Genomic DNA, 17,627 nt, shown 5'->3' with positions numbered 1-17,627 from the left:
GCTGTAAATATGACATCAACCTGAGGCATTTAGGCATTTTAACTCTCCACCTCTTCCATGCTGAAATTGCAGAAATAAGACATTTCATGCACAATTGAGTTTCTGACATTCTGTAAGTATAAAAAACACATTTATAAGAATCAAAAATTGGTCATTCACTTCATGGCTTTTTGCTGTGCATAACTTGGCTGTCACATTCGCTACAAAGACAAATACACTTCACACTTTGAATACACTTTACAGAAAACTTTGAAGCATGTTGAGGTGTTTTGATGTGTTAAGGCACTCTGTAATGCAAAAATTATTATGAAGTAAGTAGCACGAAAATGTCACACTCCCTTCACATGTAAAAAAACCATTAGCAATTTATTTGCACAATCTTGCCACTGCTAGTTCAGTAGCAGAGATCCTGGAATAACCGAGGCACAAGCTGAGAGATACACCAGGCAATTTTCTGCCAGAATATATTTCCCGATTCTGCTGTCATTCTTTCAGTAGCAGAGATTAGGAAACCTAGATTGTGAATGGTTTTGAGCATGCATGAACATGTGGCTTCATCCTATTAATCTTTGATATTCACGTGTATGTGTGATCTCATTGAGTCCAGGCACTGCAGTGTGTCTACACGTACCTTGATGGAACTGTATCTCTATTGTGGAGACAATGGAAAATAATAATAATAAAAATAATCATTACGTAGTATATACTGTAACACTTTTCATGTCAGAAGGACATCTCAAAGCCTCAAGTCATCTCCTGCCTGCCCCACCACCTATCTCCTACCTTGCTCAGACTCCCACTCCATTTCACAAAGCGCTTAGAGACATTCTCCTACATACAAAGCGATGTGTAAGTGCAAGTTGATTCTTGTGGTGGAATGAATATTATACTTAAGGCCAAGTACAGCCTGGAAAATAGTCTGGAAGGTTGTTTTTAAACATAAATCTATATAATGAGGATGATCATATCGGGTTTCTGATCCACCTCTGTGTCAGTGCTGGGTTTCAATCGAGACAGTGAAAGACAATGTACTTCTTTCTGGTCATTAATGCTTGGTGACATTCACACTGAAAGATTAACATTGAAACCTCAATACTACCTATTTATCAAGAAGCATTTGAAGTCAGAGACTTACAAAAGTCACATTATTAATGATTTACGTAAAAATTAACTATTTTTCAAAGACATTGCAAAGCCCTTGACCATATATGCTGCAAAGGACGAATATTGGTTCAAAGAAATTCAATAAGCAAGTTTCCATAACTGTAGACCTTTGATTTTGGCAGTTTCTGTGGTGTCCTTCATGAGGAGATAGTTCCCAGAAACAACCCACCTTTGACTTTGAAAAACAACCAGATTTCCAAGGCCAGATTGGGCAGAGCCCATTATCAACTCTGCTTGTTCAGGTAGACATTAAAGTTCCCATGAAAAAAAGAGAATAATTTTTCTCATTATGCCCTGCCCAACAATATCAAACGTGGAGAGAAGTATTATTATAAAAATGCAATGTGCATGTTGCACCATCTAGTGGCAGGTGTAGGTATTGTATCCAAACTCAATGGAAAGCACTGCACTCCTGGCTGGCACTGTGTGCTAAATGTGGCAAATGCCGAAAAGGTTTGGATGAAGAAGCACCCTTCAACAACAACAACAACAAGATTACATTTGTATAGCGCCTTTCACGTTGGGAGGACGTCCCAAGGCGCTGGACAGTGTACAGCATTTCAGACACGAGCTGGGGTCAGGGGGGGGAGAAGGGAGGGGAGGGGAAGGGGGGTGACCGATGGCATGGTCGAAGAGGATGGTTTTGAGACGGGACTTGAATGAGGCTAAGGAGGGGTCGAGGCAGAGTGACTGAGGGATGGAATTCCAGAGGTTGGGGAGTGTGGAGCCAGGGAAATCAAACAAGCCTCTCCTTCAGGTGATGGATGAGTTGTGAGCAGCTGTGAGAATGACGTAAGAGAGCAATGCTTTGGAGATGGAAAAAGACAGTTTTAGCAATGGATGTGAGGATTGACTTATACAGTTTTTCCCATCCTCTGGGAGATAAATCCAACAGGCTACCACAAAACATATGTGTGTACGCTAAAATGTGCATTCATCTTAATCACGAGCAAAGTGTGCTTTAATAGTGAAACTGATTATATAACATGGCTTAAGTTATCTCCAGAGGTGCCTAACCACTACAGTGAGTTCCCCAAGCACAGTTTTCAATTGCTGCTAAGTACATACCTCAAAGATATCATTATAATTTGCCACAGAGCTTGCTCAAAGTCAGCAGCCTTATTAGACATTGAGACTGAATGTGACAAAATATCAAAGTGCACTTGATTCAATATACTCTAAATCTAATGGGTCTCTACTCAGGTTTTTCGCTGCAAGGAACCTTTCTGTCCATCAGGTCCCCACTAATAAATAAGGCAAGTCGTGAAGTGAAGCAGAAAGCACATCCTGTAACCAGTATTTGAGTGGCAAGGGCTCAAGGTCATAATATATTTTTGTATAATTATAATAAATAATAATCTTTACATTTGATATAGCACCTTTCACATCGGATGGACAACCCAAAGCACTTCACAGCATATACAGTAAAGTGAAATGACTGTGTTTTGTGGGTGAATGCAGCAGTCAATTTGTGCACAGCCTCACAAACAGCCATGGAATGAATGACCAATTTTATTTGGGGGATTGTTGGCTGGGACACTGGGAGAAACTCCTTTTTCTTTTCGAATAGTGCCGTGCAATCTTTAACATACACCTTAACAGACAGACAGGCTTAACATGTCATCCAAATGACAGCACCGCCAACAAGGTAGCATATCCCCAGCACTGCATTAGAATTTCAGCTTAGTCTGACTGTACAAGTTCAAAGTCCCAATGTGTCGGTAAGTAACGCTATTGGTATGTAAATAGGTATTCCTTGAACAAAGCTCATGAACCTTTCATAAACTACAGCAAAACGTAATTGTGGCAAAATAGATTTTCTTCAGGGACAGTTAATATTTTTATAGATTCTCAGATGCAGTTGCCCACCAAACTAATGATTAAAAATCCTCAAATCCTACAGTTTAAAGACACAAGAACAGGCATTTAATGTATAAACAAAGCCACATAAATCATTTTATAAAGTGAGGACCGAACAATACAAATTCTTGCATATGCTGTAACATCAGCATTTTTCAAAGCACTTCACATAATGAGTTATATTTTTGGAGTGTTTTGTGATGAGGCAACTAATATACCACTGGGTATATAATATAGCAATGGGATGAATTAGTCAGGTGCTGAATTAGGATAAATAATTACAATATAATCCTTGGATTTCGTAAAGCATCTTTTCATGTCATCGAAACATCTCAAAGCACTTCACAAGTGGAGTGACTATATTTTGTAAGTGAATACAGCAGCCAATTTGCACAAAGCAATGTCTCACAAACAGCACAAACATCCATGAAGTGACCAATTTTATATGGGGGGGTGGGTGTTGGCCAGCACACCTGGAGAAACTCCCTTCTTTTTTCGAATAGTGCCATGAGATCTTTAAAGACCGCCTGAACAGGCAGATTGTAATTGTGTTTGTAGATGAACAAGGAATGAATTTTGGCCAGGACACTGAAATCATTTCACTCACAAAATACACAGTCAAATGCACTTTACAGTGTATCCTTTGAAGTGCTTTGATAATGTGATGGGCCACTGTATCAAACGCAAGGATTATTATTATAGTTACTGTTATTTCTTCAAATACTGCTCTAAGATCTTTGATGTTCTTTTGAATCATCAGAACAGATCCACAGTTTAAAGTCACAAGAACAGAAGATACTACATAGTAGCACTCCTTCAGTGCTACATTGGAGTAGCAGCTTGGATTACAAACTCAAATCCTCAAGTGAGACTTGAACCCACAGCCTTCTCCTTCAGAGGGAAGTGTACTATTCACTAAGCTACACAAATGTTGCACTGATGTTGCCAGGCACTAGGTTGCTTTCGCTCCTGGAAATACAGCTGGATGTGGAGATGGAAACTCTTTTGATACTTAAAGCTCTACCTCACTATGAATCAATTGAAAAAAAAATCAGATACTAAAACGGTAGGTTTATCATTAACATTATTAAAAAGCCAGTCACATGATCAGTTCTTCAATAACTTTAAAAAATAATCTACCAACGTTCCCGGGTCATCCAAAGATTTGTCCCAAAGCTTTCAATGCCTCACAGGGATTCAGTGTGACTTATCTATGTCAGTGTGACTTATCTATGTCAGGTTAATAATAATAATCCTTGATCTTTATTAGGTTGTTGAGATGTCTCAAAGCATTTCACAAGATATTAGCATAAAATGCAGTAACTGTATTTTGTACCAAACACGACACCCAATTCGTACACAGTAATTCCCACAAACAGCTATGAAGTGAATGATCAATTTTATCTGGAGGATTGTTCAACTGATTGAAGCTGAACAACTTAACAAGTTTCCAGAGTTTTCACCAGAATTTCCCAGCCCTGGAATTCGTAAGCACAGCTCGCAAATGGAACGTAAAATGCGGAGAGAAGCCGGGCAAATAAATCTTAGCTTTCCAAGTACAAATTTGATACAAGAAGATGACAAAAGCTTGGACTTCAGTTTGCCCATCAATGTACAGTGCAACTCATTTTATTCAGAGACTGTCATCGGAGTCTAGAATATTTACTGCACACCTTGTACTTCTCTGGCAATTTTAACTTGAGCACACAGCACTGACCTGCAGGCTGAGATGTATACACTGCTTATGAGCATTTCATTCAAAATGCCAATGATAATAATAAAAATAATAATCCTTACATTTGATAAGCGCTTTTTGCGTCTTCTAAACGTCTCAAAGCACTTCACAGAATATACTGTAAAGTGAATTGACTGTATATATATGGGCGAAACACAGCAGCCAATTGCGCACAGCAGTGTCCCACAGTAATTTAGCTATATATTGTCTCCAGTGTCATGGCAGTGTTCAATGAATCAGATGGATCTGGACACTATCAGTTTGGTAAATTTGCTTTCTGTCCTCCAGTGGATCGACTTCAAGCTCATCATCTTTGATGCTCTTCATCTACCTGATCTCTGGAGTCTTCTCCAACCCCACATTTCTGATGCACACTGTGCTCCTCACATTCGTTCCTCGCTCCTTCTATTCTATTGTTGGTGGTTGAGCTTCCAGCAACTGTGTGCCAACTCTTTGGAGCTCACTCCCCAAATAATTTTGCCTTCAAAATTGTCTTAAAAACTTATTGATTAACATCCTCAAATCCTCCATCCCCACCCATCTTCCTGAGTGATGCATTTTATCTATGTAAAGCCCTTTGAGACTTTATCTTCTAAGGAAGGCATTGTATAATTTGGACAGAAAGCAAGTGGTATAAACTCAGATTCATCCATTTAGTGTTCAATCCTGCAATGAACAAGTACTGCAATAAAATTTACACGAGGATCTTTCTCTCTCAAGCTGCCAAGCAACATTTGGTTCTTGTATTTGAAAGCTGCTTTGTTACCTTTTACAAGCCCCTGGATAATCAAAACTGGCATTTTCCTACAGGATCTGCAGGAATGGAGTCCCGGCCAAATCCCTTCCACTTGCTCCTCTATCCCCTGGTATCAGTTTAAACTTCAGCTAAAATGCCCATTTTGTAAATGAATTTACATTGCTGATCTAGCCAGATTATATGAAATGCTTTACATGAATCCGGGGGCACAATTAGATCCCCCTGGGAGCACCACTTGTTTGCTTTGAAATTCTGTAAGGCAAGAATGTGACTTTGTCAGTGAATTAAATGAAGGAGGACTCCTGCTGAATCTGTGCAATGAGAAGCAAGCGACACAGTAAATAGATAGGAACACAATGAGAAGAAAGCTTGCGAAAGATATTATATTAAATTCTTAATTTTTTCACTGTTCAGGAATTTGTGTTTGGGAATGGCTCAGGGACCTTGCTTTCTGCTGATAGTATTCATAGTACAAGCTGCTCAGTTGGTCACATTTGTAACTCTGATCCATACCATTTGCATGTTCAGTCCTCCAAAGAGAGAAAAGAATCAAGGTTGACAGAATTGTCAGTCTGAGACAGAATGTGCTCAACCATTGAGTCCAGGACGAAGGATGAACTTTAGCTTCACCACTCAGTAGACAGATAATTACATCTTAATTCTTTCAAAATGCAATCTTCTTCCAGTGCCTATTCATTTTAATTCTGTGCAGCCTGTTGAACTCAAATAGTTTGCATTTTGATATGGGAGAAAAATGAGGTGCGCAAAGTGATAGCTATCATTTGTGCTAATTATAACATAGACAGAAAATCTGCTTGAAATGTACCCTTGATACCTGTCCTCAATGACATGTTCAGGAGTGACATCCCACGCCCACTAATCAGGTGTCAGCCTGGCTCAGTTGGCAGCCCTCTTGCTTCCAGGTCAGATGGATATGGGAGGAAGCCTCACATCAGGTCTTTGAGCTCATTGTCTGGGTTGATACTCCATTGCATTGCTGGGGGAGCGTTACATTGTCTAAGTTGCCATCACTCAGGTGAGATATTAAGTTGAGCTCCTATCTGCTTGTTCTGATGGATGTCAAACAACCCATAATATTATTTGAAAGGAGAAGGAAGTTTCTGCTGGTATTCAGCTGTGACCAAACAATCCTCCAGTTAAACTGATCATTTATTTCCACCATTGCGGAAAATTAGCTGCTGCTGTGTTTGCCTATAACTACACTTAAGAGTAATTACTATGAAGTGCTTTGAAATGTTTTACAGCCCTGCATCAAATCAAGCACTATTATTATTACTCTCCAGAAACCAGTGAAGTTTTCACTCCCAATACCATATTGAAGACACTTTTCTTAAGACAAATTTGAATGACAGTTTGTTCCTGCAAGATAATTATAATAATAATCCTTGCACTTGATGTAGCGCTTTTCACATCTTCTAGATGTCTCAAAGTGCTTCACAGAATATACTGTAAAGTGAATTGACCGTATATTTTGTGGGGGAAACATGGCAGCCATTTGCGCACAGCAGTGTCTCACAAACAGTCGTGGATTGAAGTGACCAATTTATTCTTATTATATATATATATATTACATGGTACGGGGAAAGTGCAGGTAATTGGGACTGAAAGGATTGCTTTTGAGGGGGTCAGCATGGTCATGATGGACCGAATGTCTATGGTTCTAAGATAAAACCATTTTTCTGCAAAACTGTACAATTCCCATCAGGTATTTCCAGATGTATGCAAATCTCCATTGCATGTTAATGTGCACCTGGCTACAAAAAGTAAACAAAATATATTTTTTAAAAACTATATTTTTGAATAAACAAAAGTTTATTTTATTTTATCATTTTTGAAAGGTAGGTAATATATCTATTCAATGGATGTTACACATATGGGTACAAATCAGTTCCATGATTGCTTTCTTCAGCAGAGAAAGGCTTTCGGATCTTGTATTTTCCTTCTACCCTAATATTTGTCAGCACTACTGCTTTCCAGCCTGATTCCGATCAGAAAGGTGCCTCTGATTTGTCTGATGACTTCAGCTGTTCAAAAATATCTGCTACATTAATCTTCCAATTCCTCCACTTGTGGTTCAATCTTTCTACAATATTTCACTTAGGCCCTGCTCCAACCAACCAGAATAATCCAAAACATCCTTTTGCATCACTCCGTTTAATCTCAACAGGTGCATGAGCTCTGCCGGGTGAAGGGGAGCGAGGTGACGGCTTCACTGTTAGGCACCTTTCTCCGCCAGGGAAGAGACTTATAGCCAGGTCTGACCCATGTTATTTTGGAGTCCTATAGCTCAGTGGTTAGAGCACTCTCCTCCAAGTGACAGACCTGGGTTTGAATCCCAGGCAGGGTGAAACGTTGGGCAAGTTTCCTTCCTCCACACGCCTCTGTCTACCTAGCAAGAAATAGGAACTTGGTTGTTAGTTGATTAGCGGATCACTTTTACAAGGGTAATACTCCCTTCAAAAAACAAACAAAAACATTTTAAAACTAATTTGGCCACTCAACCCACAACTGTTTGTGGCACACTGCTGTGTGCAATTGGCTGCCGCGTTTTGCCCACATAAATATGCAGCCAATTCACTTTACAGTATATTCTGTAAAACACTTTGAGACATTTTGTAGACATGATAAGGCGCTATATCAAATGCAAGGGTTATTATTATTACCAATTGAGTAGGTGAACAGTCTGAGCAAGGCTGACACCTATTCTATCTAATGTTTTAATTAGACACGTTTCCGTTGAGCCTGAGACCCAAGAGTCCATAAGATGTTCTTATACATGGGCACCATTCCGATACATCTCTTTAAAGTAAAATTTAAAATTACAACCAAACTTGATACAAAATTCAAACTGATTAATATTCAGGTAGAATTAATATTAATAGCTTTTTATCTCAACATGACTGGTATACCTGCTTCTTCCAAAGTACAAGCAGGCAATGGAACTCACTGTAGGATTTACTTTCATCTTCAATCAAAAAGAAAAGCACTCAGAGCTAAATTTTATTCCACGGTGTGTTCATCGTATTCTCATTGTAATTCAGCAGTAAAGATTACAGTGGATATTGTTCAATGGGAGTTCCAGAAAATTCAAGAGATATTTTCTGGGGAACATTCTCTCTTTGACTCTGCCTTTGGTCGCCTCCCTCCTTTCCCTTTCCCCACCCACCCATCCTAATTGTTCTTGTCTCATTCCACACTTTGTCTTCCTTCCTATTTCAAAAGAGGTTTTCTCAGTGTCCTGGCCAAAAACTCCCAGATATGTTGGTCAATCACCTTCTGGCTATATGCTGCGCTCAAATTGGATGTTTTGTTTGCCTACAGAGTGGAATGCTGCTATAATAGGTATTCCCAGGCTGCAGCAAAGCATCTGCTCAGTTACAGCGATATCACTTTCCTTATATAAAAGTTATTTTCTGGGATGCTGAAATCCTGACAGGTAATTAGACAGGTAATTAGAAATTGAAAGGCAATGGTGCAAAACTACCATTTTCCTCTTCAATTCTGCATTAAATCCACCATTTGAGTTTCTTGCCACTGATTTCATCCACGGATTTTTCCATCCCTTTAAAATCTGGGCTCATAAATTACAACATAATTGATTCAAAATTTGCAGGTTGTAAGATTATATTTGTGATGCTTACTGTATTTAAGATTTTTGATTAGTATACTTTTAAAATATAACCAAACACTTATAATCTGTTCAGTATAGCATTCCTTAGCTATTAGGGCATAGACAAGTTAAATGACTAACTTAGGGCCCCTGAGAGGGTACATGTGCAAATTACTGTTAGCAAAGGTAAGGATATATTGACTTGACCCTGGCTGAGGTCAGGTTTTGATAACTTTCCCTTGCTCTGTGCCTGGGTCCATTATCATCCTCCCGTCTAGGAATCGCGTAATCATGTCCTTAAGCACAGATGTGAAAACAAGGAGACTCAGTGAGAGAAGTTCACTCCTGGACATTTGATTAGCTCAAGACTAAGAAACAGGAAAGGAATCCTCCCAATTAGCTGTGCATATTTCTTTCTCCTTATCAGTTACTTTCCCATGCGAAAATAACCTGCTCAAAGATCACTAGCAGCCTGTGAAGGGTGGGATCTATCTCTGTGACAAGGGGAGGTGGAGTTAGAAACACATAAAAAAAAATGGAACTTTGAAATAGTTGGAGTTGTGAAGAGGCTCAGCGCACTTCCCATTGGAATCGAGATCGATTCTACTGTTTCTTTGTATATGTACAGGGGTGAGGGAATTTACCTTCAGTAAGAAAGTGACCATTAAGATTGAAAGAGGAGTAGTGAGGTCCGAAAGGAAGGAGGGCTTTCTGTAGTTGGAGTGGAAGAGAATTGTGGGAGTTCCAGGAGCTGACGCCACTGCCCAGAGTCGAATCTGATAATATGATTTTAATTCTGTCTGTTGCCTAGTATATCTGTATAAGCGATACAGTGTAGCTAATTTGTCTGCTCAAACTTTAATAAAACCTATATTTGAAAGTAACGTGGTGTCAAGTAAATTTGTCTACAGGTATTTCAGGTGAGAAAATACTAACCATGAAAATTGGATATATGTGTATGATTTTAGTGGAAGCATTCCAGAGACAGGATTTCTGACATACATGTGGCTCATGTAACTTTTATGACTTGATCGTGTGTACTTACTTATTACTTACATAGAGATACAGCAAGGAAATAGGCCATTCGGCCCAACTAATCCTTTCAGTGATTATACTCCACATCCCTCCTATTCCTTTCACCAATACCTCACTATTCCTTTCTTCCTCGTTTATGCATCAATCATTTCTCTAAATTGATGCTTTTCTGTTTTTGTCTGTCAGTGAGTTCCACGTTCTCATCACCCTCTGTGTGAAGAGGTTCTTCTAAAATCCCTATTAGATCCACTATAATTCATGATCTCTTGTTTAGACTCATCAATAAGTGGAAACAACTTATCAACAGCTTATTAACAATAGCAAATGAATAAATAAGTTAAGCCTTATTTTCAAGCATAACATTTACATCATATTTTAACTAATAGGAAATTTGGTGTATGTTTTTGCTTATCAGCAAGAGACACCAGTGCTGAATTACGTTACTACAACACTGAACTATGACTAGTTTTAAAACATTGAATTAAACTTACTTAATTATAAGGATTATTTGCAAAGAGAATACAGTTGCCATATTTGCTTAATAAGAGTCACTGCACTTAACAATAATAAGCATAAAGGTCTTTCAGATCTTATATTTGATACAATGCCTTTCACATTGGAAGGATGTCTCAAAGCGCTTCAAAGAATCTACTGTAAAGTGTAATCAATTTGCACACAGCAATGCCCCACAAACAGCCATGAAAGGAATGACTTTAGTGTATTGGTTAGAGCAAGGAAGTCCTGTAGGTATTGGTTAGAGTACTTGCCTCGCAAATGAGTGAAACTGGGTTCGATTCCCGGGCGTGGCAAAATGATAGACAAGTTCCCTTTCTTCACATTCATCTATTTAACTAGCAGTCAGTAGGAACCGGTTGTCAGTAGATTGCCAGGGGTAATAATCCCCTCCCCCCCACAAATAAAATAAATCCAGTCATTCAATCCACAACTGTTTATGGAACACTGTTGTGCACAATTGGCTGTAGCGTTTCGTCCACAAAATATACAGTCAATTCATTTTACAAAATATTCTGTGAAGAGCTTTGAGACATCTCAACAGCAGGATAAAGCGTTATATCAAATGCAAGGTTTATTATTCTTATTATTATATTATTATTATAATAAGACCAGCACACTATGGGTTCAGATACAACTAGGGAGTTTGATTTCAACTAAGATCCGTAAGAGTGTAGCCTGTATTTACCTGTTAAATCCTTCATCCATGCCTTCGGTGATGATAAGCCTGCCCTCTTTCAAACCCTATTGTCTCACTTGCTCTCTCTCTGCTCTGAAAAATCCTCCTAAAATATATCATCAACATCCCTAACTCTGCCTTCTTCCTCCTTGGTCCACTCTTTCATAATTGTTAAGCTCTTCAAAACATTAATTTTTACATGAGATGTAAGTGCAACTTGTTGCCACCTGATAAATCTTACTAACTTTTTATTTTAAGCGGATTACTCAAACTCTACAAATAAAGCAACAGGATAACGTCATGGAGCTCCTATATTCCACAATGTTGCTTGTCAAATAACTCCTGTAAAAGACACTGTTCCAGTTTTTGGCATTTGCATCCCAAATTTCTTTTTCTACTACATCGCCAGTAGTTTCACTTATATTGTGCAATTGCAGTAAAGTAAACTTTTCTATCAGCAAAACTTGATTTCTGATCAATTCCAGTCAGTCTCTGAGCAGAAGTTTATACCCGAGAATAGCAAAGCAGTGCACGCACCTCAGCAAGAAAATAAGTGGGTTTTAAGGACAATTTAAAATCTGTAGAGCTTGAGGGATTTAATGCGACAAATATGCAAAGCTTTTGTGTTTAATGGAATAAAACTGATCTCTTTCACTAATGAATTAAATTAAGGTGGTATTAAAAGGTGGTGGAAAAGACACTCAGGAATGTGGCTAACACAAGCGGTGAATGAAATTCCTAACATGAGAATGTTATTTAAAGTCCCTCTGGGCAGAAACATGCTGCTGTGAAATAGCTAGATCTTTATACAGTTTGGCAACATGAATATAATGCAATGTACTGTTTTGATTTCACCAATACCTGGCTTTGTTTATAAATTTGTAACTGTCTTCCAGATAACCTGTACTCTGGAGTAAGTTACTGTCCACATGAATTTTAGCCCGTTCTATTTAACAACAAATTTTGAATGAGGCATTAAACTGAGGTGCTTTCTGCCCATTTAGATGGACATTAAAGATCCCGTGGAAATATTCAGAAGGTCATTTCCTTCATGGCTATTTGTAGGGTGTTACTGTGTGCAAATTGGCAGCCATATTTAGCTACAAAATACAGTCACTACACTTTACAGTAGATCCTTGTGAAGTGATTTGAGACTTTCTCCCAATGTGAAAGGCACTGTATCAAATACCAGGATTATTTGAAAAGAGTATATGGTTGCCATAACAGAATCACTACACTTAACAGGAATAAGCATAAAGGTCTTTCAGACCTTTTGGTGTGATAGAGCACTACAAAAATGCAAGTTATTTCTTATTATCTGTCTTCCATAAATGAGGAAGACCGGATTGCATGATCAAGCTAGATGACATGATTCTAGCTTAATGCAAATTATATCAATGATAATTTACATTTATAAAGCACCTTTCGTGTCGGGAGGATGCCGCAAAGTGTTTCACAGGATTTACTGTTCAAGTGTAAGATCTTCATAGTTGTAGTCTACAACTTGTAATTGATGCAGGACAGCTAATTTGCACACAGCAATGAAGGCAATGATTCTTGACCAGGAAACCAGGAGAAACTTTCTTCTCATTTCAAGTACTACTATAGGATCAGGAAGACACAATCTTAGTTAAAATGTCATCCGGAGGATGGTACCTCCAACAACGGAGCACACCCACAGCATCTCATTGGAGCGTTAGCTTGGACTATATTAGTCCCAAGTTCTGACGTGGAGCTTTGAACCCACAACCTTCCAACTAAGATGCAAGATTGTTTACCAACTGACTCGTAACGCTGACACTTAACTGAGTCAAGGTGAGTGGTTGCAACATGGATATGTAGTGCCCGAATTTGTTCTCAATCGCCATCCAGCCAATAAATCCAGATCAATGTAAAACTGCAAGATTTGCGGGGAGAAACCAAACTTAAAAAGTTAAGCTACTGATTGACAGCCGGAAGAGCACTTCAGTGCTAAGGCATGTTATAAGCACTTACACCATCGGTTAATGTTTCAAAAGAAGCTAGAGCAGGGCTACAGCAAAATGATTCAGCCGCAGACTGTGCAACTAAACGTTTTGATAAAAGTGAGAGGAAATTATGTTCAGGTAGAAGATGATTTGAGCATGCAAAGAAAATGGCCAGAGACACAGTGCTACCTGTACATTTATGGCAAAAGATGCCATTTGTTCAAAAAGTAACCTGAAAAAATCTTAGCACTGCTGCGCGATTGCATTGAATTACATAGAATTACATAGAATGTTACAGCACAGAAACAAGCCATTTGGCCCAACTGGTGCATGCAAATTTATACTCCACATGAGCCTTCAGCTCTGCTAATCGTTCCTCCCATAACCCTCGGCCCTTTTCCCTCATGTATGTACCAAATTTTCTCTTAAATACTTTGCTGATTTCTGCATGAACCACAGCCTTTTGGCAGTTAAGTTCCACATTGTTACCACTTGCTGTGAATTCAGAGTTTGCTTTGTAGTCACAACTATATCACTGAAATTAAAGCACAAGCCAGAGAAAGCAATGTCCTTTCTAGTACAAGTCTAAATGAAGGCTGTCACAATGGAAGAGAAAGTATAGATTAAAAATTCACATGAAAGTGCACGATTGTCCATGAATAGAAACAGAGAGAGATCAAATCAAACAATTATGCAGCACATTCTGGGTTTCTGCAAAGGGGCTTTATTGTAGCAATGAAACAGCAATCACAGTGCAGCTCCAGCCAAATCAACTTTGGGATTGTGGCGGTCTCGGGGAGTAAGGCTTGCACATTCGACTTTGCACAGGCTGCAGAATAACCGCAACTGCTTCAACTCAAAGCTTTAAAAGTTCCCAAGGTGTCGGCAAAGAGCTAACAGTCCTGTTGGCCTTTTGCTAGCAGTAAGTAGAAACCCACTTTTTAGTCGATTGGCAGATCACTTTTCCGGGGGTAATAAACCCTTCCCAAAAAAGTAATAATCATTTTGTCACTCAATCCGCAACTGCTTGTGGGACACTGCTGTGTGCAATTGGCTGCCGCGTTTTTCTCACAAAATATACAGTCAATTCACTTTGCAGTAAATTCTGCGAAGCACTTTGAGACATCTAGAAGATGTGATAAGACGCTATATCAAATGCAAGAATAAGTAGTAGTATTAACATAAAAATGCCAGAAGTGGTCAGACACTAGCAAGCAGAGCTGTGTACATGCATTTAAGAATGAATGCACAGAGGGCCTCTTTCCTTTAGTTACACAGCAGTGTGGAGTGGGCAGGCTGACTCAGTACTGGCTATTTGCACCGCTCTTAACCTGAAATGGCTCTCAATTGCTGAAGGACAGCTGTAGCTGTAGGAACAGATGAAGAAAACCAAGTGACTAATGATGATGATTGTCTGCCATTAAAACTTCCCACCAAACGCTGTGAAAGACCACTGGAACTGTGTGATGGTCAGTTAAACATAACAAAATGATTATTCAGATCTCTGTGAGATAGCAGATGGCAAAAAGAGTTCATTTAAGATGTCTTAGAATTGGCAAATTCAAAATGATGATACAAGATGCAGTGATTCTGTAAGGAAGTTGCTGCCAAATGGATGATGGCTTCCTGTTGAGAAATCTGTCAGAACCATGGGAATTCTCCACAGAAAACAATGCTCATTAATTATTAAATAATAGTCTCCATGGCAAATTCTAGGAGCAAATTTGTTCTTGTGGCTTAGGCGGAAACTGCATCACAGCAGGTTACCTACTATTGAGTATTCAATTTATTGAAAGTATTCCTATTGACAGTATTCCTTTTATCTAGATGCAGAGCCAAGGCCAACACCATAGGATACACTAAAGGTTAAAAATAGTATAAGGGAGATGAGGTAAAGGTGGTTGTACTTGCAGTATGTAGAGATACCAAGACTGTTAGGTATAGGTATATTAGCCGATTAAGTCCAAGACTATATATGGTCCAAGCGTAGTGGACCCTACTTGTGAGGAGCTTTGATACAGGAAACCTGTGACTTAACTTTCTATGTCCAAAAATATTGTGACAAAATGCAGAAACATTTTTGATACAACAGAATCTGCTGTGTTGTAACACAAGCTGTTTTCATTTCCACCATTCTTAGATCAATAAAGAGTACTGTGAGAGAAAGGATTTCATGCCAAAATTCCATTCAGCTACAACACTGCACTACTTATAACTCTGCACAGTTTAGCTCTCACGTGCAATTATAAAGGAATATGCAAAATAAAGGAAAAAGCATTACCTTACAACAGAGTCATAATACCTCCTCATAGATTTCCTTCTGTTTAGTTTTATACACCTACCTAAGCAGACGATGGGCTGGTGCATGTGCCTTCTGCTCCACCTACTGATTTTGTTAGCTTACTGCAATAATACAGTCATTGTCTGTCTCAGCCACGTTTCAAATTGATACAAAGAACCTATGTTAAAACATGGTGGTTTGGGTCCATAAGTTCTACATTAAAACCAAATCAAACAAACGGCCAACTTCTAGGTCCAGGTCATCAGGACATCAAGGACATTACTGCATGCTGTGCATGAAGTTCCTTCACAAAGTGGAGTCCTGTAGCTCAGTGGTTAGAGCACTCAACTAGCAAGTGAGAGACCTGGGTTCGATTCCCGGCAGAGCGAAACGTTGGGCAAGTTTCCTTACTCCACACGCCTGATAATAATAACTCAAGTAAAAAGAATATAATAATTTGGTCACTTCAATCCACGACTGCTGTGCGCAATTGGCTGCCGCGTTTCTCCCATAAATATACAGTCAATTCACTTTAGAGCATATTCTGTGAAGCCCTTTGAGACATCTAGAAGACGTGAAAAGCCATATATCAAATGCAAGGCTTATTATTATTATTAAAGTTCACCTCCACGCCACTTATCATAGAATTATAGAATTATACAGCACAGAAGGAGGCCGTTCGGCCCATCGTGTCTGTGCCGGCTCTTTGAAAAGAGTTCCCCAAATCAATCCCATTCCCCCACTCTCTCCCCATAGCCCTGCAAACTTGTCCTCCCTAAGAATTACTTTACAGTAATTTAGTAAATTACTTTACAGTAATTGTTGGGAAGCGCTTTGTGTCCACCAACAAAATACAGTCACTACCCTTTGAAGCAAATGCTTTGAAGCAATTGAGATATCAATGTGATAAGGCTATATGAAATGTGATAAGGCTATATTAAATATCATAAGGCTATATTAAATGTGATAAGGCTATATTAAATGTGATAAGGTTATATCAAATGCAAGGATTAGTAATGGTAGTAAAGAATTAAAAGTGACTTAGGCATTTCCTACACATTAATTGGTCATTCATCTTATGCCCATTTGTACGACTTTGTTGCCACAAAAAGGTTGTCACTAAATGTCACAGTGACTTTCTTTGGCATGTTGCAAAGTGATAAGGCACTATAAAAACTTCCCTTCAATATCCCAGCTTCTGCTCTTCTAAATCAGCTATAGACATCCTTGCCCATTGTGGAGTGGAAGATCCCTGTATTGATCCTCAGTCTGTGCTGAACTATCTGATGGTGGCATCTATAGAACCAGCAGTTTCCAAAGAGGAAAGCCATAATCACAAGTTCATAGTTATTTGTTGCATTGTATCCCCAACAGGTCCAGCTTTAACTAAGTTTTACAGTGATGAGTTTAATACTGATCTGATACTAATAGACAAACATTAGAGTGAGCCTTCAACCTACTGTGTCTCTAGGCAGCAAAGGACACCTCTGGATTGGCCTAAAATCCTTGTTGGGGTCCTTTCTCTTCACTAGCAAATTAAATTGGAGATCTACAGCAGAGTAAATGCTACAGATCTCAGTCTTGTGGCAGTGGAAATGTGTCAGACCTTCTAGGCACCATTGTAATTTACTACATTTAGAGAGACCTTATGAGTAAATCAAAGCTGATAGATGTGTTCATTGAAATGTATGACCAGCTGGAATGTCACAACTCCTTTACAGCATGATAGAAACACAGGGTTCTTACTTTTTCATATATGAAGGTTATGCAATAGAATACTATCTCGATTGATTAGACTATAAAGGATATAGGTCTGCTAAAAATCAAAGAATACTTCAAAAGGCACTTTGCCTGGCATGATACCCATTTGAAAACTTAGTCACATTCTCTGTGAACTGCAATTGTTTTGATGAAAAATAATGACTGCAATATCACTGTTAGCAGTGCTTGCCAAACAGTGTTTAAACAGCAAGCCACCAAACTGTTTAGGAAAATACATCACTGA

At 38.8% G+C, this 17,627-nt stretch overlaps 1 non-coding gene across 1 annotated transcript; it reads left to right on the top strand.

The window, feature by feature from the left end:
• Positions 1-15,939: 15,939 nt before the first annotated feature.
• On the top strand, positions 15,940-16,011 carry trnaa-agc. The gene has a single exon. It is a non-coding gene; the product is annotated as a tRNA-Ala (tRNA).
• Positions 16,012-17,627: the final 1,616 nt, after the last annotated feature.

This window comes from Callorhinchus milii, unplaced genomic scaffold (assembly GCF_018977255.1).
Source record: "Callorhinchus milii isolate IMCB2004 unplaced genomic scaffold, IMCB_Cmil_1.0 Scaffold3, whole genome shotgun sequence".
NCBI lineage: Eukaryota > Metazoa > Chordata > Chondrichthyes > Chimaeriformes > Callorhinchidae > Callorhinchus > Callorhinchus milii.
Note: the sequence above shows the minus strand (reverse complement) of the source record. Positions and strands in the feature narration are given on the sequence as shown.